The 25,662-nt window shown below is 38.1% G+C and overlaps 1 long non-coding RNA gene across 1 annotated transcript; it reads right to left on the bottom strand.

Moving 5' to 3' along the window:
• Positions 1-7,841: 7,841 nt before the first annotated feature.
• On the bottom strand, positions 7,842-9,899 carry LOC137219728 (uncharacterized). Its single transcript, XR_010941223.1, has 2 exons — positions 9,209-9,899; positions 7,842-8,675 (listed from the first exon to the last, which is right to left on the bottom strand). It is a non-coding gene; the product is annotated as an uncharacterized lncRNA (long non-coding RNA).
• Positions 9,900-25,662: the final 15,763 nt, after the last annotated feature.

The raw sequence follows: 25,662 nt of genomic DNA, 5'->3' as shown, positions 1-25,662 counted from the left end.
CATTAAAATGCAGAGACAGATAATGTATTTTGCAAAGTATCATCTTATTATAATTGTTTATTTCCAAATCTCCTTGCAATTGCCTCCCTCAATGCTTTCCTCATGCTCTTTTCATTCGTCTGTAAAGCTTCCACACAGTTCTTTTAATCTACCCAACATCCATGCATGTTTTAAAAATCTGAATTCAGTCTCATCGCTTCTAAGAAGACTTCTCTTACCATCTAGGCTGTATTCCTTTTATTCATAAAATGCCAAACCCCTGTTGCCCTGTGGTTTTAAAATCATTTTCTTTAGGATGCTCAATTTATAAGGATGTGCTTTGCAAACCACCTAGAGAGAAGACCTAGGTTTTTTTTTCTCCTTTGAACCACAGCATCTCTAACTTTATTTGATATATATTGGTAAGTTATTTTATTTGTGAAGATAAAATAGTTCAAGAGTAAAAAAAAATTTTAAAATTTGAAACCATTTATCATTAATTTTATAATTAACAATAAGTAACCTTAAAATGATTCAGTAATTTTCAGTTCTCACATATTCACTTAAGCCATATGTGCTTATGTCTTATGTTAATGGTATTATAGATTCTTTGAAAATAGTGGATATGTTTTACCTTTCTATGTTTCCTCTACACCTTCTAATTTGTACACAAACATACAAGTTGATAAATAGTTGTGGTTTTGATTGGCACTGCTATGATCAAATTCTATAGTGATGCAGGAAAGAAAAACTATGGGCTATTCATGCAGAGCTATATGGGTTAGATTGAACTCCATCTAGGCCTTCAAGGATGAATAAGGTTTGAAAAGATAACTAGGAAGAGGAGAGAAATTTATGAAATGTGACAGCCTGAAAAAAGTTTTGGAATTGGAAAAACAATCAATGGTCTCAGCTTGTGTATTTTATAACATGTGGCTGGTTAAGCTTCATCCCAGAGTCTTTAGCATAAGTGAATCTTCTCTTGAGAATAAAGGGCTATATAATTAGCAGGTTAAAAGACAAGCCATGTGTCATTAAAACCCTCTTAGTATTTGCCGTTTAAGGACCAAACATGTTATTTTGTTCAAAATTGTCATGCATAGCTGAACTAGTATTCCTGTAATTAGCAAAGCCACCTTTCCATTGTATATAAAATGGTAATGCATATTTTTACTAGTGCTAAGCACCCGTAGTGATATAGAACTTTATAACAGAAAGGATCTTTGAAAATATAGTTCAATCCCTTATTTAAATAGATACTAGAAGGTGAGGCCCAGAGATGGGAATTGAAGTCTCCAAGGTCACATGACTGGTAAAGAACAGAGCAGGGACACAACTTGGGTCCTTTGACCCTCCAAACCTACACTCATACCCCTCGAAAGGAGATCTGCCTTTCCAATGGAGATGAATTATGGAATAAAATAAGAGGGTTTAGCATTTGAAACACATGATGCTCTCAACACACTACAACAATGCTGCTGTTCTCAGGAAATTAAAAAGCAATTTTGAGAAATGAAATGGGTCAAATGAGCTGTCACTGAAACTAAAGGCTGTGGATCAACCAGTAAATCAGTAACTGCTTCCTGTGCCTGAGATTTTCAACCCCTCAGGGTGGGAAGTAAACCACCAAATAAATTTAAAAGGATTTCCACTGAGTGTTTCTTGTGAAACTCTGAAGTCATTTATATGACATGCTCTACACCCTCAATTTCCGGTGCAAAAACAGAAAGGCATTCAGAAGTCTCATTTTTTAAGAGGATTATTTTCTACCATATTTTTAAAAATATCATAAAGGGTTTTATCAGGAGAAGTCTAATTCTCTTAGCTGAATTGAAAGGCTCAGATATTTTTATAACGAACGTTAAAATTTCCTTCTTCCTTCTCTTCTTATTGATGATCTACTGCCATTGCTTTCTTTCCTCTCAGGATTCCAGGGAAGAAAATCAGCCAAGATATAATAGCTTCATTTTAACTTGGCTTGATATGCAATTTTAATGACAATTTTACATGCATTAATCAACCAACCCCCAGAACACTCAGAGGTCAAATTAGTATTTAAATAGACATTCTAAATGGAAATGAGTGTCCAGTCATTTATTTGTGAATGGTTTGATAGAACAGCAACTCCCCAAATCATCTTAGAGTATTAGGAGCCTGGAAAATCAACAGCAAGCATTGATTTCTTCACCTACTTGATTTTAGCAATTGGACTTCAACTGCATGAAAACTCAAGAAAGAAAAGTGTTTTGTGCTGTTTTCAGTGTCATCTGCACAGGTCAGAGCAAATTGCTCACTTACAGATGTTATTTTGGCTTTGGCTGACCACATCTACAATTCAGTTGCAGGTCCCTGATAAGGTTATCTTGGGTCTTCACTGAGCCTAGTTAAGTTCTATGATCCTTAGATTCAAAAGTAGTAAACCTTGAATTTCAGGTAGGTAACAGATGGTGGTAATGAGATTGCTATACTGTGCTCTCTGATTTCCAGAGTTACTTTCTATAATATCTACATAAATGAGCATTTTACAATTACCTACTGCTATACTGAACAGATCTTATCTCATGATGGTGAATCATAGTGCAGTAAAGTATCAGTGGTCAGAGGTATGTGGTAGGTGCAAATATGACCCCCCAAATATGTCTCCATCCTATTCCCCCAAACCTGTGAATATGTTGTGTTACATGGAAAGAGGAAATTAAGATTGAAGATGGAACTAAGGTTAGTGATCAGATAACCTTAAAATAGGGAGATTATCCTGGCTTATCTGTGTAATCACATGGATCTTTAAAAGACAAGAGGAGGAGGCAGAGGAATGTGTGTCAAAGAGATTGTGAGAAAGACTTGAGCAGCCAGTGTTGGCTTTGATAAGACAAGATGGGACCACAAGCCAAGGAATGTGGATAGCCTAGAAATGGAAAAGGCAAGAAAACAGATTCTACCCTAGAACCTCCAGAAGGCAGTCCTGCCAACACCATGATTTTAGACCGTTAAGAACATTTTTGGACTTCTGACTTCCACAACTATAAAACAATAAATTTTTGTTGTTTTGAGCCAATAAGTTTGTGATAATTTGTTACAGCAACAATAGGAATCAGGATATTTGGACTCCACTCATCTGGATTGACTTAAGTATTGTGTGTGTGTGTGCATGTGCAAGTTTAAGGTGACTTTTCATTTATTCATTTTAACTGTGAATAATATTTTATGAATATACCACAATGTATTTTATTATAATGTATTTATCTATTCCTCTGTTTATGGAGACAGATGCTTTCCATAGCTTGTTATTACAAGCATCCTATAATAACCTCCTTTACTCACTTCCTTGTATTTTTACATGAATATTTTCCTTGGGCATAAACTTAGACATAGAATGGGATGTATGAAACACCCATTTTCAAATCAAATAGATATTGATAAATTGTTACTCAAAGTGGCCAGATCAATTTACACAGCCACCACAGTATTAAGGTTTGAATTTCTCCACATTCTGGCCACAACTAGTCACAGAGTTTTGTTTTGTTTTTTGTATTTAAAAAAATTTTTATTGGAGTGTAGTTGATTTACAATGTTGTGTTAGTTTCTACTGTACAGCAAAGTGAATCAGTTATACATGTACATATATCCATTACTTTTTAGATTCTTTTCCCATATAGGTCATTACAGAGTATTGAGTAGAGTTCCCTGTGCTCTATGGTAGGTTATTATTAGTTGTCTATTTTATATATAGTAGTGTGTATAAGTCAATTCCAATTTCCCAGTTTATCTCTCCCTCCCCTTTTCCCCCAAACCATGTTTGTTTTTTACATCTGTGACTACTTCTGTTTTGTAAATAAGTTCATTTGTACCATTTTTTAAAATTCTACATATAAGTGATATCACGTGATATTTGTCTTTCTCTGTCTGACTTACTTCACTCAGTGTGACAATCTCTAGGTCTATCCATGTTGCTGCAGATGGCATTATTCCATTCTTTTCTATGGCTGAGTAATATTCCATTGTATATATGTACCACATCTTTATTCATTCATCTGTCAATGGGCATTTAGGTTGCTTCCATGACCAGGCTATTGTAAATAGTGCTGCAATGAACACTGGGGTGCATGTGTGTTTTTGAATTATGGTTTTCTCTGGGTATATGCCCAGTAGCAGGATTGCTGGGTCATATGGTAATTCTATTTTTAGTTTTTTAAGGAACCTCCATACTGGCCTTCATAGTGGCTGTATCAAGTTACATTCCCACCAACAGTGCAAGAGGGTTCCCTTTTCTCCACACCCTCTCCAGCATTTGTTGTTTGTAGATTTTCTGATGATGCCCATTCTAACTGGTGTGAGGTGATACCTCATTGTAGTTTTGATTTGCATTTATCTAATAATTAGTGATGTTGAGCATCTTTTCATGTGCCTCTTGGCCATCTGTATGTCTTCTTTGGAGAAAGTCCAGAGACAAACCCACACAAGTATAGTCACCCAATCTATGACAAAGGAGGCAATAATTTACAACAGAGAAAAGACAGTCTTTTCAGTAAGTGGTGGTGGGGAAACTGGAGAGCTACGTGTAAAAGAATGAAATTAGAACACTCCCTAACCCCAGACACACAAATAAACTCAAAATGGATTAAAGATCTAAATATAAGGCCAGATGCTATAAAACTCTTAGAGGAAAACATAGGCAGAACACTCTCTGACATAAATCACAGCAAGATCCACCTCCTAGAGTGGTGAAAATAAAAACAAAAATAAACAAATGAGCCTAATTAAACTTAAAGGAAAGGAAATGAAGGAAACCATAAACAAAATGAAAAGTCAACCCACAGAATGGGAGAAAATATTTGCAAACAAATAGACTGACAAGGGATTAATGTACAAAATATACAAACAGCTCATGCAGCACAATATCAAAAAAAAAAAACAACCCAAACAACCAAATCAAAAAATGGGCAGAAGATCTAAATTGACATTTCTCCAAAGTAATCACAGAGTTTTAATTGAATCTATTGTATGGGTATTATAAGTTATAGCAGTTGGGTACAAATGAACTTATTTACAAAAGAGAAATAGAGTCATCTATGTAGAAAACAAACTTATGGTTACCAAGATGAGAAGTGGGGGAGGGATAAATTGGGAGATTGGGATTGACATATACACAGTACTATATATAAGATAGATAGCTAATGAGAACCTACAGAGGGAACTCTACTCAGTACTCTATAATGACCTATATGGGAAAAGAATCTAAAAAATAGTGGATATATGTGTATGTATAACTGATTCACTTTGCTGTACAGTGGAAACTAACAACATTGTAAGTCAACTATTCTCTAATAAAAATTAATTAGAATTCAAAAAAATTATAACAGTTGGTATTAATTATATAAGAATTCAGCTAACTTTTGATAGGTGGTGATATTTTTAAAGGCTTCACTTAGAAGTCTACAGTGGCTTCTTATTGCTTCCAGAATGAGATACGAGGTTGCTAATGTAATGTGAGTACTTGGCCTGGCCTGTTTCTCCAGGCTTACTTCTCCCCACACTGTTTTGCTCTTTATAGTTCAGTTATGCTAAGTGTCTTGTACCTTTGAACATACAATGCTGATTTTTGACTTTAAAATTGTCTTCAGTTCTATCTTCCACCTGGAGATCCATCACTTCCATCTCTCCTGGCTAATTCCTTTTTCCAGAATAAAACTAATATGAGGATACATATTCACCAAGAAAACCTTAACAACTACTTTTTGGGTTCTGTGCCTTTCTCTTAGTTCTCACCATAATGCATCATTATGTTAAATTTTTAAAAAATAGATAATATAGACACATGGGTCAAATCTCCAAACTATGAAAATATATAAAAGCAAGAAATTCCACCCCCCCAACGATAAATGCCCCTCAGATGCTCAATTTCCTTTCCCTTTGAAGAGCACAATTACTAAGTTCTTATTTAACCTTCTAGAAAAATTTTATTTATATATACAAGCCAATACAACACACACACACACACACACACACACACACACACACAGATAAATATGCTTTCTTCTCCCTTATTCATTTCTTTCTAAACATTGGCTGAGAAATTCTTTCTCTGGAAAGGGAACATAAAGACCTAGACATTATGAGTAAGAAGTAGATGATTATGGGAAGATTTCAGAGAAGGCAACTCAAACAACAATTACAGAGGCCTTGGGGCAGTAGCTGGCCTATTCCACAATAGCAGGGAGGCTAGCAGTGGAGTCAGTGAAAAGAGGGTAATAAAAGATAAGATCAGATTATTAATAGATTCCTATTTCCATAAATAGAAATATTAATGTGTGTTGCAAAGCATTGGACTTTGTTCTATAATCTACTCTTAAATTTTAATAAAATAATGATATATATACTTTTCATTAGTTCTATGAAAATTGTTCATGGTTTTTCATTGTATTCATAGCTTTGTGTGTATGTTTTACTATGTGTTCCATTTTCTTCATTTTCATGTGTTTATGAATGTAGCTCTGGTATTTAGGAAGCATTGCATTCCTTTAAAATAACAAAGTTTTATAACAAACTTAGTCCTTTTTAAAAAAATGAATCTCATGTTCGATAAGAGATGATGTAATTAGTGTATTTCCACTTCCTTTCCCCTCTTCTCTCTCACTTCTACCCTTCAATTTTAGTCAATTTAAAAGTCTTGTTTGATTATTATCATTCTAGAGTTAAATGCTCTTATACTTCTATTATTCGATCTGTCAGCTTTAAATGATGTCCTTTGACTCCCAGCTATTAACCATTCAATGTTCCCTCCTGTCCAGTTGCTCTGGTTTTCCCCCAGTCATTTTTGGAGGCTGAACTTTGTCCTCTAATAATTTCCCCCAGAAAGACTCATGGGAACAACTTTTACTCAATTCTCATTTATATAATGCTATTTGCCTGTAGCTTTTATAGCTAAAGAATAATTTGACTTAATATAATTTCCTTGGCTTATATTTCCTTTAAGTTAATTTTATATGTTGATCAACAATCTTATAAGTTTGAATGATCCTGTAGATTTTCCTACCATTCATATTTTAATCTGTTTTTCTGGCTGCTAATGGGATTCTGTACTCTGAATTCCATACATCTTGGTATCCACTATTCTGGGTCAATTAATCCAGCAAAGATGTACCTTTTCAGCATGGAGATTCAAGCCCACTTTTATTTCAGGAAAAATTTCTTGAATTATGACTCTATAGTTTTTCCCAGTAAGTTGTTTCCTTTTTTTGGAGACCCTGCTTAGGTGGATTTCCCTTCCCTAATTCTCTATCATTTGCTCATTCGTCTTTATTTTTTCTTCCATTTCTTTTTGTAAATATGCTTTATTTTTATCCTCTCTGCCAATATGTATTCTTCAGTGTTTTTTTTTCACTCTTGTGTGCATTCCATTTTCATCGTTATGACTGCATTGATTTTACTTTTTGTCTACTCTTTTCTTGAGACCTGTCAGCTTTGATTTCATCTCTTTCACTTTTTTCAACATTTATTTCCTGAGGATTTTGATTTCTACCTTGTGATATTATTCTAGAGAGGCAATAGTCATCCAGATTTTCAAATTCATAAAATATTTACTCACAATTTTCAACTGATACATGGATTTGTTGTCAGTAAACTTACTGCTTTTTGGGTTTTGCATCATTTTAGGTTTAATGGCAGCTGAAACTGATAAATGTTTTTGACATGTGCTACTGCTAAAGCTTCTCCTTTGTCTTTTGCTTATGCAGTTGCTTTTTAAAAATTGAAATATATCTATTCAATGTTTTCTCTCTAAACTTATCTTTTGGCTGTAGACTGCTAATACTTTGCGGCGAGCCGCCTCCGACCAGCAGAATGACGAGTCGCCACACGCAAGATTCTTCTCGTATCACACTTTATTGGAGCACAGCTTGGTTAAAGAAAAGATGGAAGGAAGACCCCGCAATCCTATAGCAGTCTGCTTATATAGGGATTAAGAACATGTGTCGCTCTGTGATTGGCTTTCGCTGATGGTGCGACTTGTGAGCCAGCATCGGATAGGTCGCTACTTTAAAACCTCATTAGTATACTTAGCGCAAGCGCAGTGGCCACAGGAAGGATGATTCAGCTTGCTTCAGCTTCCTGCTGCGTGGCAGTTAGCTGACCGCGCCCTACATCTCCCCCTTTTTTATTTACTAGGATCACCAAGCAGAATGTAGCCCGTACAAGTGTTCACCTCATGATGTGCTCACTGTTCGAGGGCAGTCTTCCGTTGGCATGTCTGAGACACCTTCCTGCGTGCAATGCCAACAAGGGCTGCAGGGTGCAAAGGCTGACTCAGAATAAGTTTTGATTCCCTATAGAGGTGCAATGGCAACAGGGCCTCTCTGTGCAAGGGCAATCAATTCGAACTGTTCAGGACGGAGACCCAGGCTGCGGGAGAATCACCTTCACTAACAGCCAAAAGTGCTTGAGTGAGTAGGACCTTATCTCGATGTGCCCTGACGCGCATGCGACAGACCAACCAGAGACATATTATAATCAGAGCCCAAAGATCCCCACCCCTACCCACTCTTTAAAGAAGGAAAAGGCAGAAGAGAGCCAAGAGGTAAAATCTCCAAAGGTAACGGGTTCCAGCTTGGTAGCATTCAGTTGCATAATCTGAATCTTTTGCTTAAATATCATCCGTTCAGCTTCTTGAGACCAGTTTCCCTTTAGGAATTCTCCAATCTCTGCACTCCTATTCAGGGCATCTGTAAAGTGGCCAAAGCAGAAATATCCATGCCTACTCCTGCCTCATTAACTAATAACCAAGAATAAAATGGCCATCCTTCAAAATACCACTTTGTACTATCATTTCCTTTTGTCTCATTAGTATCATTTCCTTTTTCCTTTCTTCCCATATAGGACTTTAAATCAGGGGAAAATTGAAAGCCTGAACTAAGTTCATACTTAGCATAAGTTCCCCCCTGACAAGGGGTAAAGACTGGGGGTGTTGATGTGACTGGCTCACAATAGGGGGCGACAACAGTCCTGTTGGCACTTGTTTTATCAGAAGCATTATTTCTTAAAGGAACTATCCCTGTATGTTCCAAAACTAAAGTGGTAATATTCATCTCATTTTCACTGGAATTCCCTATACCTGAACCTGAAGTGTGGCCTTGAGTTATCTTGCTCAAAGCTTCATTCAACATATTCAATGGAACCAAATTATTTCTAAGTGGATTGTTCCAAGTGGTCAAGGTTATCCTGGCCAAAAGGATACAATCCTTTGTGGAATTCCAACTAATACAAAGACTTCGATTCAAAATAAAATCACTGGCATTATACGGTGCCCAGTCATAATTCAATGGCTGGGTACAGGCCGTATTCATTTCACAACTAGTGGAATAAAATATTGGAAGAACTCTGCTCTGAGAGTGAACCGGCATGGGAACTGGCCAGGTCCGGCCAATTCCCCAGAACGTCATATTCTCTGCCCTAAGCAAGGGAAGAATCATCAGGAACATCCAGCTCAGCATCTTCTCTGAAGTTTTCTTCAACAATTCTCGTCAGTCTTGATGGCACCCAGATCGGATCTTGATCCTGTGGGGAGACACAAAGAGATCCCCTGGATCGAGTAATAACACGATCCGGGCCCTTCCATTGATTGGACAACACATCTTTCCACATCACTTTGCCATAATTTTTATGGTTTGTTGCCACATGGCGTTCAGCAGAGGTTTCTTTATCATCATTTAAATGTAAAAAATTTATGGTAAATAAGGCAAGTGAAAGTCTCTGTCTAGGGGTACAGTTCTCTGCGATTCCCCCTTTTTGTTTTATTAAGAGTTCTTTAAGCGTGCGATTTGTGCGTTCTATAATTCCTTGTCCTTGTGGATTATAGGGCAAGCCTGTAATATGAATCACCTGCATTTTTTGACAAAAAAGAGCAAAGCTTTTGGAAGTATAGGCTGGGCCATTATCAGTCTTAATCTTAGCAGGTTTGCCCCACGCTGCCCAAGCTTCAAGGCAGTGGGTAATAACATTTTGAACCTTTTCTCCAAAAAGAGGCGTGGCATGTACCACTCCAGAACAGGTATCCACTGAAACATGTACATATTGGAGCGTTCCAAAGGAGGAAACATGGGTAACATCCATTTGCCATAATTCATTTGGAAGAATGCCTCTGGGGTTAACCCCAGTCTTTTGGGTAGGCAAAAATTGGGCGCAAGCAGAACAACTCTTCACAATATTCCTAGCCAAAGCTCTGGTAATGTTAAATTTTTTTTCTTAAGACTGTAGATGACACATGATATAGCTTATGAAACTCTTGAGCCTGTGTCGTAGAGTCTAGCGCTGTTAGAGCGCGTGTGGCCAGATCAACTTGTTCATTAGCTTTAGCCATGGGGCCGGGTAACAAAGAATGAGCCCGAATATGGGTAATATAAAAGGGATGTTGACGATGTAATATTTGACATCTTATTCCTGTCAACAAGGAAGCTACAGTGCTAGATGTTTTAACAAAAGAAATAACTTCTAAGTGCTTAACAGCATTCACCACATATAAGGAATCAGAAATTAAATTAAAAGGCTCTTGAAAGCGTCTAAAAACTTCTAAAACTACTTGACATTCAACCACTTGAGGAGCATCAGGTCGACATTCAATGATCACTGGTTGTTTTCCTTGGACCATATAAGCTCCTTTTCCCGTTTTAGACCCGTCTGTATAAATTGTCAAAGCATTAAACAGTGGCTGATCTACAGTAATTCTTGGGAATACAACAGGTTGTTGAGTCACAAACTTCAAAAGTTCACTCTTTGGCAAATGATTATCAATAATACCAGAAAATATACATATAAGTATGGACCACTCGGAAGTAGTTGCTGCTAGCACTTCTACTTGATCTTTCGTATATGGGACTACAAGCCTTTCGGGCGTTCTTGCAAAAGAGGAAACACATTGCTTAATACCCAATAAGGCGACCTCGGCAACCATAGATGGGTAATGTGACAAAGTTCTCATTCCCATAGATTTTGTGTGAATCCACAATAAAGGTCCACTTTGCCAAAGAACACCAGTTGGAAACCCCAAGGTAGGAAGAATACACATCCAAACCGGTTGAGAATCATCACAGCGTTCTAATTGTGCATTTGTAATAGCTTGTTCTACCTTTTGAAGTGCCTGATGGGCTTCTGGGGTCAATTGGCGTGGGGAATTAAGATCAGGATTTCCCTCTAATACACTAAACAAAGGTTTTAGATCCAAGCGGGTTAAACTTAAATATGGCCGAATCCAATTCACATCTCCAAGTAACCTTTGAAAATCATTTAATGTTTTTAAGCAATTAGTCCTAATCTCAATTTTTTGAGGTACTATCTTATTCCTATGTACAGTAGCTCCTAAAAAATTTACAACATCTCCCTTCTGTATTTTTTCGGGAGCAAGAAATAATCCCCTATTCCCTAAATATTTGATCAAAACGCCTAAGGCCTGTTCAAGCAACTCCATACAAGGGGCTGACAATAAAACATCATTCATATAGTGAATAATCCTAACTTTAGGAAATTCATTTCTTACTGGTTGCAAGGCCATGTCAACATAAAGTTGGCACATAGTAGGACTATTGGCCATACCTTGAGGGAGCACAACCCAATGATATCTCTTATCGGGCTGTTCATGATTAACAGAGGGCAGAGTAAAGGCAACTCTTTCTTTATCTCGACTATTCAAAGGAATAGAAAAGAAACAATCTTTAATATCTACTGCTATAACAGGCCAGTTTCGCGGAAGAGCTGTCAATACTGGCAAACCGCGCTGTATAGGCCCCATAATTTGCATTTGCTGATTTATAGCTCGCAGATCATGAAGCAAACGCCATTTCCCTAATTTTTTCTTAATAACAAAAATCGGAGTATTCCAGGGTGACTGGGAGGGTTCTAAATGCCCTAATTGTAGCTGCTCATCCACTAGTTTGGATGCCGCCTCCAGCTTTTCCTTTGACAAAGGCCACTGAGGTAGCCACACAGGTGTTGTGGTCCTCCATGTAATAGGAATCATAAACTCAGTGACCCTTGAGAAAAACCCAAGCCTCGGCGGTTTAAATTTCCGCGGGCTTCTATAGGGGCGGTCATGCCTTGTAACTTACGTCCTATCCCTCTATTAGGTATAAATCCCGATTTAAGCATAATATTTTGTGCGACTTCAGAATAATCATTAGTAAGTCTAAGTTTCATTTGACTTTGTACATCCCTTCCCCATAAATTAAATGGCAATCCCTCAACCACAAAGGGTTGAAATCTTCCCTTCTGATCTTTAGAGATCCAAGTTAATTCCTTGGAGCTAACTTTGGGTGTCTGTGCATATCCTAGACCTTGCAAGGTTTGAGAAGACTCTTGTAGGGGCCAAGAGCCTGGCCAATCTCTAGTAGTTATAATGCTCCGATCTGCTCCGGTATCTACCAAACCTGAAAATGTTTTCCCTTCTACGGTTAGACTCATCATAGGACGATCATCAAGGGATAATGACAAAAAGGCTAAATCAATTCCAGTGGATCCAAAACCCTTGGATCCTCGTTCTGCAGAACATGCGGGATAATTTTCATGAAAAGAGGGCAAAATTAACAATTGAGCTATCCGATCACCAGGGGCTATAGTAATGATCCCTCTGGGGGATTGACACATTACCTTAATAACTCCGATATAATCAGGATCAATCACTCCGGGGAGGACAATAAGTCCTTTCAAAATAGAGGAGGATCGTCCTAACACCAACCCAACCGTCCCTCTAGGTAGTGGTCCTTTCATGTCTGTATCTATGGGCTGTATGCCCATGGTTATTGTTAATACCATTCTGGAGGTGGCACGGAGGTCCAACCCTGCGGAGCCTGACGTGGCTCGCCTTGGGGTCGGAGTGGCTGAAGGTTCACACTCTCGTGGGCCCCAAAAATCTTCGGGCCCTGGGACCGGGGGCCCGTTATCCCGTTTTTTGAATTGGCTGTATGGATATTTCTTGGATTAGCTACCTGTGCAGCGGGCTGAATGGGCTGCCCATTTATATCTTTAACAGATCTACATTCATTAGCCCAATGTTTTCCTTTTTTGCATCTAGGACAAGTTCCTGGAACTCTTTGAGCTTGTAGCATTTTAGGTCTCGCACCTGCATTTTTGCACTGTTTCTTAATGTGCCCAGGCTTTCCACATTGGAAACAAACCCCTGACTTGGCAGGGTTCTGTACACTGTGGGCGGCAGCCAGCACAGCCGCAGCAAGCCCTGTATTAGACAAAGGCCCTCCGATCTCTCTACATGCTTTCATCCAGGTTTCAATGCCCTTCCCTTTATAAGGTGTTATCGCTCTGCGACACTCTTTTGTGCATTGTTCATAAACTAATTGTTTTACTAATGGCATAGCCTCATCTACATTACCAAAAATCCGTCCGGCAGCCTCCATCATTCTAGCTACGAAATCGGAAAATGGTTCTGTGCCGCCCTGTATAATCTTGGTTAAATTCCCTGAAACTTCTCCTTTGTTGGGGAGGGCTCGCCAGGCCCGCATGTTAATTTCGTTTATTTGGCTGTAAACTTGCACAGGGAACATGGTCTGATTATTTATCCATTGTCCCTGTCCCAACAGCATGTCAACATTCCAGGCCGGCTGCCCATTGGCAGCATTCTCCCGCGCCTGACTATGTGCTAGGTCAGACACGATTGATTTCCAATCTAGGTATTGCCCCATCGTTAAGCAAGCGCGGGCAATATCCTGCCAGTCTGTAGGTGTTAACGCATTTCGCGTGAGGCGCTGCAACAACATGATAGTGTAATTGGCGGACACGCCATCTCTTTTAGCCGCTTCTGCAAGATCCCTAATGAGCTTATGATCTATCATCTCACAATATCGTTGGCGTGTAGCTGGATCTTCAAACACGGGGGAAGCAGTGGCCAACTGGGACCATGCTTCCCGAGGAATAAAAGTACACTTTGGCATAGGAGGGGGAGCATTAACTGCCGCAACTGAGGTGGAGGCCTGAGCAGGGGCGGAAGCTCTAGCCTCCGCAGGATTAAAATATGGTGGGCTAGCGAGCGGCGGCATGTACCAATGCCCATACCGCTCTTGTTCATATGCCGCGGCCGCTCCTTCTAAATCTTCCTCCTTTCTAGGATTTAATTCATCTTGAAACAAATATAATTCCTTAAACTCATCTAGGATTGGATATAATCCTGGCACCGTTTCTTGCTTTTCCTTTTGTTTTCTTTTTTCTCTTTTCATAATTTCAGGCCTGTCTACCGTAGTCCCTGTTTGTTCATTCTCTGATGCGCTATCTTGACACATGCTAAGAGCCTTGCGTCCTCGTTGAATAATTTCTTCACATTTTCCTTCCTTTAGGCAATAAAGTATCATGCTCCACAAGGGGAGAGCGCCTCGAGAAAGTTCTCCCCTTGTGTTACACTCCTCTAGGTCTTTTCCGAGTTTTTCCCATGACGGAACAGTCAAGCTGCCTGATACCCCAAACCACGGCGCGGCACTTTCGATATCTTGTAGCAGCCTACTTATGGTTTTATGAGAGAGCTTTAGCCCTCGGTCCCTTAAAAGGGCTTGAATAGGCTCATGAAAATCAGTTGTAGGCTCCGTGGACGAACTATTCCCCATTTTGCGCCCTTATCTACGAGCGACTTATTAAATTGGAAAAATGCTTGACTTATCTATCGGCCAGGGAAGACACACTCGATCGGGCTGGTGGCACCGTAGCCACAAGCAAACGAAAAATATGAGAAACACTAAAAGGACAAAAGCGAAAGTAAAAACTTCAGGCTCCAAACCCCCGAAAAACATACCTGACTGGACTACTCACCGACGGTTCACTCCGTGTGTCGAGTTCTGAATCGGTCCTCCATGCAGGGCGCGAAGTTCCCGGGTTTCGGCACCAAATGTGGCGAGCCGCCTCCGACCAGCAGAATGACGAGTCGCCACACGCAAGATTCTTCTCGTATCACACTTTATTGGAGCACAGCTTGGTTAAAGAAAAGATGGAAGGAAGACCCCGCAATCCTATAGCAGTCTGCTTATATAGGGATTAAGAACATGTGTCGCTCTGTGATTGGCTTTCGCTGATGGTGCGACTTGTGAGCCAGCATCGGATAGGTCGCTACTTTAAAACCTCATTAGTATACTTAGCGCAAGCGCAGTGGCCACAGGAAGGATGATTCAGCTTGCTTCAGCTTCCTGCTGCGTGGCAGTTAGCTGACCGCGCCCTACAATACTTGACCTCATCTATTTAACTTCATCCTCCTGATTGATAACCATTGTCTTCTATATTGAGGATATTTATGAATATGTTATCTGGAATAAAACTAAAGACAGAATTCTGTGACAATTCACTAGATCTCTTTGTTAGGCTGACATCTGTCGAGAAATCCATGTCCATTCACTTTTAATTGTTCCACATGTTACTAAGTTCTTCAATTGTATCCTCCGCAGTCTTTTCAGCTCTTCCAAAAGTACTTCAGTCTTTATCCTACCAGTAGTGCACTTAGCTCTTTCAGTAGAAAAGCCTTTCATTAGCTTATAGTTGGTTGCAGTTAAATTTGACTCTGAAATTTCTGGTGAGTTTTAGAGGGCACAAATGTAGATCTCTGAACTAATAATTCTTATCTTGTCATGTAAAAAAAATGATGAAGTTATCATTGTCATCATGATACTATTGTTAGTATTATGAATAATTAGTGTTTATTGATTACCATCTGTCTTGCAACTGTACAGACCATTTTATACAAAATACCTTATTTAATCTTCATAGTAATCTCAGTATAGTAGAAACTATGACTCCCATTTATATATAGGATATCTGACATGCAGAAAATTTGAATAACACACTCAAAGTTACATAACCAGTAATTAGTGGAGCCACCATTTATACCAAGGCAGTGTGACACTAGAACACACTTTTTAAACCACTGCTCTATACTACCTTTCTCTATTGGCTCTATAATCTTGGTCTGTCCTCTAACCTCTCTAGAACTTTGCTCCTCATTTATTAAATAAGAAGATTAAAATAGATTATCTTGAGGATCGTTTCCACATCTAATATTTTCTGATTCTGGGAGAGATTTTCATTTTTTTATCTATTTTATATAAAACATAAATTTTTTCATGTAGAGTAGTCAGAAATCCACTTCCAACATTTCTTCTGGAATGATGCTGACTTTCCCATTTCTTGAGGGATTACACCTGAGTTGCTGTAGAGACGATGCCAAGTCAGTATTCAATCTGTGACAAATATACGAACCCTCAAAATGGAAACTTCCATCCTAAGTGAACTAATATTGTAAGCATATTCCTTGAAACACATGCCCTTGGGATCTCCTTATGTAAGAGGGAATCTACCTCAGTGGAGAATCCACTAACCTTCTATTAGTTTTCCTTCAACTCTTCATCCTCCTATGTGCTAAATTTAGGGGGCGAGTTCATACAGCTGCTAGTTACAAGTAAAAACAAGTTCAAGGCCATTTCGCAGTCTCAGCCAGTCCTCCTTGTACAACTGGCCCAAGAGTCACAAGTGACAGGCAGTCCTAAATTAATCCTATTTGGACTGATTCTCTGTCGTTACAGATTCTATGCCTCCAGCTTGCTGCACTCAGCATCACCAGCTCTGGCTACTAATACTGATGCCTCCTTGGTGTGTCATTGTCAGATCCACTTCAAATCAAACATGCAAAGCATTTGGGCTCATTTAACTGAGCTCTTTTCCCCCAAAGAGTAACTCAGAAAGTGATTTCTGTGGAGGAAAAGACTTTGACTCATCTTCCTGTGCCTTATGAGTTCTGTACTTCATGAAAACTTATCAGTGGGCAGGATGATGATTCAAACCAAATTCAGACTTGATGTTTAATATTTCAAATTTCTGGGTGGTCTTCTCTTTGCTATGATTTTCTGCCTCTTTTCCTTCTGTCTTTCGATGAGACGGTCTCCTTAGAAAAATGATACACGGTAGGCCCACTTTATCCATGAGGGATACATTCCAAGACCCCTAGTGGATGCATGAAACTATAGATAGTACTGAACCCTATGTATACTATGTTTTTTCCTATACATTCATACCTATGGTAAAGTTTAATTTATAAATTAGGCACAGTAAGAGAATATCTGGATGGCCAGCATCACTATTCTTGCAGTTTGGGGCCATTGTTAAGTAAAAGAAGGTTTATCTGAACACAAGCACTGCAATAGTGTGACAGTCAACCATGATGCTACTAAGTGGCGAACAAGCAACATACGCTGGACAAAGGGGTGATTCATGTCCCCAGCAGGACAGAGTGGGATGGCGGGAGATTTTATCACTGCTACTTAGAATGGCACACGATTTAAAACTTATGAATTGTTTCTTTCTGTGGAATTTTCCATTTAACATTTTTGGACCATGGTTGACCCTGGGTAACTGAAACCAATAAAAGCAAAACTACAGATAAGTGGGGACTATTGTACTAATAGTTTCAGATTAGGCATTGGGTTTCAGAGGAGATGACAGCCTCCCTGTATGCCTGTGACCCAGGAGAGTCTCCTTTCTAGGTACCCTGAGGCACATGGAGGTTCCTGTTCCTTTACTTTTTTCTTCTTTCATTAACACCATTTCTTACCTTTATTTGTAATCTTCCAAGAAAATCTGGAAACACACTTAGTACTCACAGTCCTATAGTCAGTACCTCATTACAGAGGAAAACTCAGTGTTATGAACATTTGTATCCTCCCCAAATTCACGTGTTGAAACCCTAATCCCTGATGTGATGGTATGAGGAGGTGGGGCCTTTGGGAGGTGATCGGTGGAGCCCTTATGAATGCGACTGATGCTCTTGTAGGAAGAAACATGAGAGAGATGATCTCTCTCTCCCCCACCATGTGAAAATATAGCAAGAAAGCAGCCACCTACAAAACAGGAAGGGGGATTTCACCAGCAAAGAATCTGCCAGAACCTTGATCTTGGACTTCCCAGCCTTCAGATCTGTGAGAAATAAATGTTTGTTGTTTAAGCCACTCACTCCCTGGTAATTTGTTATAGTAGGCCAAACTAAGACAACCACTTAACTAGAAATGACATCTGGATCCCAGTCCAATCTCTACACCTATGACCTTGAACAACTTACTAAACCACTTCAATTTTTAGTTTTTTTCACAGTGATTTTGATAATTTTTAAAGTCCCTATCAACTTTAAATTTCTGTGATTGTACTCATTATAAAGAACTATCTTCTTAATCTTAGTGACATAATAATCTGAATAATGGAAACCTTACTTTCTAAGTAACTGCCTATCATTCACAGTTCTTTCCCACACGTAGTAATTCTGGATAGCTAGCTAATTTTCCATCTTTGCTTTGAAGAGCTCCCCTGGGTGGAAAATAGGAAGAATAGAATATAGTTTTAGAAGTTTTAAACCTTTATTTTAAAGCTATATAATCTTTTATTGTCTTCTGTAGATGGAACTTTGATCAGAAGGTCTTAGGTGGGTTGTATCATTTCCAAGAATAATTCAAGGCTTTTTCACATAAATATATTGATTGATTACCCAAATAAAAATTGTGTATAAAGTTTTCTAAAGTTTTCTATTATAAAGACTCAAGGACAACACACCTACGCTGCTAACTGACCAAAAAACAGCTAGTTCCTTATAATAAAACAGCAGTGCACACACTTAGAAGCCAGAAAAAAAAAAAAAAAGAGAGAGAGAGACGAAAATGGGGAAAGTAAAAGAGAAAAAAAAGAGATTCAAAAAATCCCCGAATGCTGAATTCCCTTGAGTCACTGTCACAGTACATCAGCAAATGATGGTCAGATTTTATATCCTTGGGCATAACTCATGCTGCTTTGTAACCAAGGGCTGCTACTACTACATTCAGGGTGTGATCTTTTGTTACTAAATCCATCACTTAACCATCTTGCCCTTAGACCTGGGCAAGATGGACTTCTTTCCCAGGTCCTGGGCTTTAGAGGGCCCTGTTCTAGCTCCCCTGTGGCTGAAACCAGAGGAGCATAAGACCAAGAGGATGTCCTCACTAGTGGCAGTACCTCCCCCTTCTAGACCATACTATGAGTACCCAGTATTTTGTCCACATCCACATGGTCCTGAGTCAGTTTCCAGAGCCTGTGCAAGCATACTTCTTGAGTTCTTCACTTGTAAGTAGACCAAGCCACCAATATACTTACCCCCATACCCAAGGGATTTTTAAGGGGCTCCTTTTGAAGAAGGAAGTATGTAGCAAGACCCTCCCGATGAAGACCTAAGCTGGGACAGACAAGGGTCTGGAGACAGCTCCCCTACACCACCACATTATAGCAGGAAACTCTAATCTGTCCAAAAATTGTAAATTCAAACCTGAATTTCCTGGTTGTATGAAGGTATATTTGTAAGGTCAGAGGATCAAACATATTTTATTTAATGGTTTGATAGCCTTATTTATAACTTTTAAATATTTAGATATAAGATGCATGGACCTCCATTTGTACCCTTGTCCTGAGTCCCACAAATGTTAGGGCTGGGCCTGTCTTCAAGTGCTGTTGTCACCACGTGCCTAGTTTTCGCTATGTAGCACCAGCATTGGCAAAAGACATAGGTCTAGGTTTATCACTAAAAGGATCAAAGTGTGTCAGGGTTAAGCCCCCCTGGGAGGAGGGCCTACAGGTCTCCTTTCCCTCCATGACTTGAATCAGGGCCATTTAGGGTTGAATTAATTCAAGCCTTCTGGAAACCTCCAAGGTCAGTGGTCACTTCCAGGGCTATGCCCACTTCTCCAACCTATTTTTGTTGAGTTAACTGCTGTTTGTTCTTCTTATATGAAAAGAAAAAAATTAAATGTAGTTAATATTTATTAAGCACTAACAAATCAGATACTGTACTAGGCACTTTATGTTCCTTCTCCCTGCACCACTTAAGCCTTATAACAAGCCAGCTTTATCTCTATTGGACAGACGAGGAAGCTGAAGCTTGGAGCAGTTAAGAAGACACTGGCTCAGGAAGCCAAGGTTCTTTGACTCCCAACATTATTATTTATGATTCCACTAACCTTGTAATTGCCACAAAAGGGCCTTTTCGACCTGTAACTCTGCCTCTGCTCTTCTACCTTTCAGAGAAAGCTCCGGAAATCTTGCTCACACTTCTGTTGAAATCTCAAGCCAGCCATGCATTGGTTCTGATCCTGATACTTTGGTGGGAACTCCACCATGGTTGCTTTAGACTCAGGATAAATGGTGGAAAGAGTTTAAGTTTTGGTATGAAAATAAGAGCTGGTGTCGGCAACTGAAGTTTCCAGGTGGTGAAATTATTCAAGTTCATGACTAGGCTTGGATTACAAGAGAGGGTGTTGGCAGGAAGTTAGGCCCCATAGCAATGCCCCCTCAAGTTTACCCAGCTAGGTTATGAGGCTCAGTCTAACACCCCGCAGGGAGACTGAAGTACTCATAAGGGATCAGTGTGGCAGAAGACTCACCAATGTCTTGTACAAAAGGACAGGGAGCAAGAGAGGGGACATCTGGGAAGACACCCTGTTGCTCACAGGTAATGCTAGACTCAACCTACTAATCAGAGTGTAGCCCTTTATGGTTCAGTCAGAGCCTGAGTGGGGCTGAGGTTTAAGGCAGTTTACCTATAGCTGAAAGGAGTTAGGGAGATCATGTATGGACAAACTAACATTTTCCCCTGTGTAACCTATACGTTTATTCAGTTAAATTCAATAAGATTTTATTGAGTATCTACTGCCTGTAAGGAACTATTTAAGCATTGTGAAGGACAGTGCTAAATAAGGTATGATGGCCACCGTTTTCCAGCCCACCACTACCTCTAATGAAGAAGAGAGCAATGCACATATGTAGCTCTAATAAATTTTCATAGGGTGAAAATCTAGGCTAATAATAAGCTGTGATAGAAGTACAAACTGCAGTGAAATAAAAAGGGAGAGATTAACTTAGTGCCAGTGGGAGGGGTTTCTATCAATTTGTTAAATCTCAATGGTCCATGTATTATTTATTTTCTCCTTAGGGACTGTCTACTAAATTGTTTAGGAGGAAAATATTAATTATACAATACATGCTGTTTTTTTTCAATTACAGAAATGATCAATAAGTTCCTCCATATTTCTTATATGAACCAATCTAGCATTTCCCTCAAAAGCAGAAGAGCCAATTTGTAGTTATGTTTCTTCCTCTTCATTTTTAGACAGATAATTTTTTTTTTTTTTTTTTTTTTTTTTTTGCGGTATGTGGGCTTCTCACTGTTGTGGCCTCTCCCGTTGTGGAGGGCAGGCTCAGTGGCCAGGGCTCACGGGCCCAGCCGCTCCGCCGCATGTGGGATCTTCCCAGACCGGGGCACGAACCCGTGTCCCCTGCACCGGCAGGCGGACTCTCAACCACTGCGCCACCAGGGAAGCCCTAGACAGATAATTTTAACCTTGAGTTGATGGTTTTAAAGCTTAAGGAAATTTCTTTAACATTATAAACCCAATTATGAATCCTATTAACCTTTTAAATTATGTTTTCTAGTTGGTAAGACAGACAGATTTCCCCACAGTGGAATTCCTGGATAACTGCTGTATTTACATAAGTATGACTTTTTGGTCAGAGAACAAACTTTAAGATAAATTAGTAGAAATGTAAAGTGATGCATGGAAAATCCCGTGCTTTTTTTTCCCCTGGAACATAAACTACCTGAAGTTTCTACAGTAAGCTGGTTAAAAAGCAATTTATTGAGAAATGATATGGTGACTATCATTTGCAAGCTCCTAACATCTATCAGGTAAAGTGATTAAACCTGTATCCATCATTCAGCATAATTAATCAGTAAGACACAACAGCCCATGTTCATGTGCTGATTAATCTGTTGTTCAGGTACATACATCTCAGTCTTCAAGTTCATATGAGAAATACATCCGTCAGTGCTGCCACATGAACGGGTGTGCCCTATAGCAATTATAAAATGGGCAGATACTCTCTACAAAAGAAAGAGTTTTTTCCTACCTGGAAGAAAATACAGAGATCTTCAAGGACTGCTGAACAAGAAAACAAAAATTCAGAAAAACAAGTTTCTTTATTTGTTTAGTTTTTTGTTCCCCTTAAACCATACCAAGTAATTCTCCACTTCATGAAATAGATCTATGAGTAAAAAAGACTTAAACATAAGGGTTTATTTATTTAATCATGCAACAAATACATATTGGGCACCTAACATGCCCAATAAGCAATGGCCTGACAAGCTCCTTTCTCCCAAGAAGCAAACAGTGTGGGGTTCAAAGGCCAATAGTATTCAAAAGGAGATTGCTGTCACCTTGGACTTCATCAGTACCAACCTGAGGTTTACTGTTTTACAAAGATCTTTTTTTTTTATAGTTGGTTAACACGGTGTCTTAAAAATGGTTTAGCTATCTGAAATTACTTTAAATGTTTCTGTAAGATGTTTAATCTTGCTTATGTAAAACCAAGATGTGTTTTGATAGCAGAAGAGAACATAGTGGTTACCTGGTTCAATTCAATCTTCACAAATGAGGAAAGTTCAGAGGAGAGTTACTCAAGTTCACCCAGATTGTAATTACCAACATCCAAATGCAAATGTTCAGTCCACTTATACAGTTTTCTACTTCCACTCTACCATGCTCACTTTAGAAAAAAAATTTTTAAGTGAATATTGAAATGATTTGATATAGCTTTTTTGATGTATATGATTTTTAGTACCCAATTGTTTTCTTCTATATGATGACTGGTTTAGCGATTCAAGTAATACAGAGGTGTTATCCTTCCATATTTTTCCACATGCATAGAAACATATACAAATACATAGACATACACAAGAGTATGGTTGACAAAAGAAGAGATGATGCTTTGTGTATTGTTTAGCTGGTAAGAGTTTCCTTAAGGATTTCATTTCTGATTCTTTTCCTTATGTCCCACTTTAATCAGATTTACCTACAAGTTGGGTCTTAGTTTCCCACTGTGGACATTGGGATCCAACTACCCTGTCAGTTTTATGTTAAACAAAAAGAAGCTCCTTTCTCTTGGCTACTGTTATAACTGTTGTCTAATGATTTGGAGTGAGTTCTTCAGTCTCAACCTTAATATCCTCAGAAAATGGGCTGGTAGAGGAAGGAAGGGAGTGGTGAGAGAAAGAAGGTAGATGAGTGGGCAGATGTGTTTCTGACAAACTCACAATGGAGTTTTTCTGAGCAACCTGGTATATGTGCATATTCATAATCACCATTTTGAATACACTTTAGGCAACAAATATTGGTGGTGGAAAACCCTTAGAAAAGAGTCTACCATTGGCCCACCCAGAAATGTGTCAGCACCTATGTCTGAGCTCAGAAATGAGAAAGGGCTTTGTCTAAAACTCAAAGGCAGGTGTTCCAAACATGTTCTCTCTCGCCAATTAACATTTTACAGTTCTACACTCCAGCTAGCAGCTAGGTGAGATTGAAAGGGGGTTGATATTCTGGATGAGTTGAAATGAATCATACTGTTTGAGATCCTCCCATTATGTAAAATAAATCTGATTTTAATTGCCTAAGTATTTTAGAAAGTCTGACTACTTTAAATAAGAGCTTTTGCTGACTGAAGGATATTTGTGACAAAATTAGTTTTCCTTTTAAATTTTGCCTTCCTAAGCCTGATAAAGTCACTTCCACAAAGTTGTCCACTTTTTGAATTAGTTTCTCTGGATAATCACATAAATTAAGCTGCAAAGTCTTAACTCTTGAAAAATTACAAAATCTATAAAATGGATTTTAAAAAGGGCAGAATGGAAAGAACCCTATACACAACAACAAGAACCCTTAATGTTTATTTTCTTCTTGAAATATTATTTGTGTTTTTAAAAAAACCTTAATCCAATATATATGTATATTCCCCCATATGTTTTCTGCTAAGCATGAAACAAATATCTCATTTTAGCATAGTACCAACTCTCTAAACTTCTCATAAGCTAACAGTGCACTATCTGGGTTAATAAAATTATCTTCTCATTTACATATTTTTCAACAGCTAAGCATTTTAATAAATGTTCTTGAGGAAAAAATAGAGGTATCCAAAATTATTAATAGCTCAATAACTTAACATCCAATAAAACCCACAGGAGGAAACCCATAGCAATCTTTTATTTGAGTAGCATTTCACTGTTTACAAGCACTTTTTAAAAAAATAAATTTTACATCAGTTGCATATATTACATCACTTATGTCAAGCATTAGAGAATAAAACAATGGGGTCCATCACCTACCTTGACAATTGGCACATTGCTTTTTGCTATAAAATTGAAAAAATGGTATTGATAGTTCATATTTAAAAGGTTGACAGTTACTTTACAAGAAAATTGGCAGCCTGTATTTTGTGGTAACATAATCTGGAGAAACTATCTGGTTATCCAAACTGAAGGAATAATGCATTATTAAAGTTCCTTTAAAATGGAAGTAGAAGAGTTCATGAGATAGTCCACATCCTGGTTTCCCTTTCCTTTGGAGACTTAAATGTTTATGAACGAGAAGAAAAAAGAAAAAGGAGTTGTTGCCATAAGGTGGCTTCTGTGAAGAAAGCAAAATGCCATGGTTCTGGGGGAGTGATATTATAAGAACCAACTGCCAAAATGAGCCCTGGTGTAATAACCTATTCTGGAACTGGCAAACCTTGATTAGATTTTGAACAAGTTGGATGAAATTTGTAGTTACTTGATTCTGAAAAATAATTCATGACTTTGTTGTGGTTCTAGTTTTATGGAGCCTAGGGTTCTAGGTGAATTTAAATAGGTGAATGCCTTTTTTTACTGATGTGTTTAGCCGCAATTAGGCGTATATGATTGTAATAAAGGCAAAGAGTAAGGCATTAAATATAACATCTGGGTTGAATCACAACTTGGTCATTTATTCTGTGCTCTGGTTTATAAATAGTTTTTTATAATAATTTATTACATGAAAATCCCATCCTTTCTTTTACTCTTTATTCTTCTCCTCACCTCTTTTCTTCTCTCTTTTTTCTCCACTTTTATTTATTGATACAGAAAATATATGTAATATATGTTTATATTATATAATTTATATAATATTATATAATGTTATATTAATATTTATATTCATCAGGGTGTGAAGTTTTATTTGTGGGGAAATTTTAGTTACAAATTTAATTTCTTTAATTGACTTAAGGCTATGAAAGTTTTCTATTTCTTCTTGAATTCAATTTTGTAATTCTGTCTTTCAAACAGTTTTTGAATCCAAATTTTCAAATTTATTGGCATAAAGTTGTTCATAATATTCCCTTATTCATTTAATGTCTGTGTATCTCTAGTTATATCCATTTTTTCATTCCTGATATTTACTGATAATAGTTTCTGCTCTTTATCATTTCCTCCCTTCTATTTTAATTTGCTTTAGTTTTCCTAATTTCTTAAGATGGAAATTTCAGTTATTGACATATCATTTCTCTTTTCTACATATAAATTGAAAGCCATAAATTTCCCTCGAAGTGCTACTTTAGCTGCATTTAAAAATTTTGATACATTGTATTTTTTAACAATTTTATTTAGATATAACTGACAATAAATTACACACATTTAAAATATATCTTCACATATTTATATTTATTTATTTAACACTATATATGTTATATATATCATATATTTGTCATATTATATATATTTGTCATTATATAATGACATAAGCAAGGTACTGAACATATCCATCTACCTGACCATTTGCCACTTTATAATCCCTCCATCCTGCTTCT

This window comes from Pseudorca crassidens, chromosome 1 (assembly GCF_039906515.1).
Source record: "Pseudorca crassidens isolate mPseCra1 chromosome 1, mPseCra1.hap1, whole genome shotgun sequence".
Lineage (NCBI taxonomy): Eukaryota > Metazoa > Chordata > Mammalia > Artiodactyla > Delphinidae > Pseudorca > Pseudorca crassidens.
Note: the sequence above shows the minus strand (reverse complement) of the source record. Positions and strands in the feature narration are given on the sequence as shown.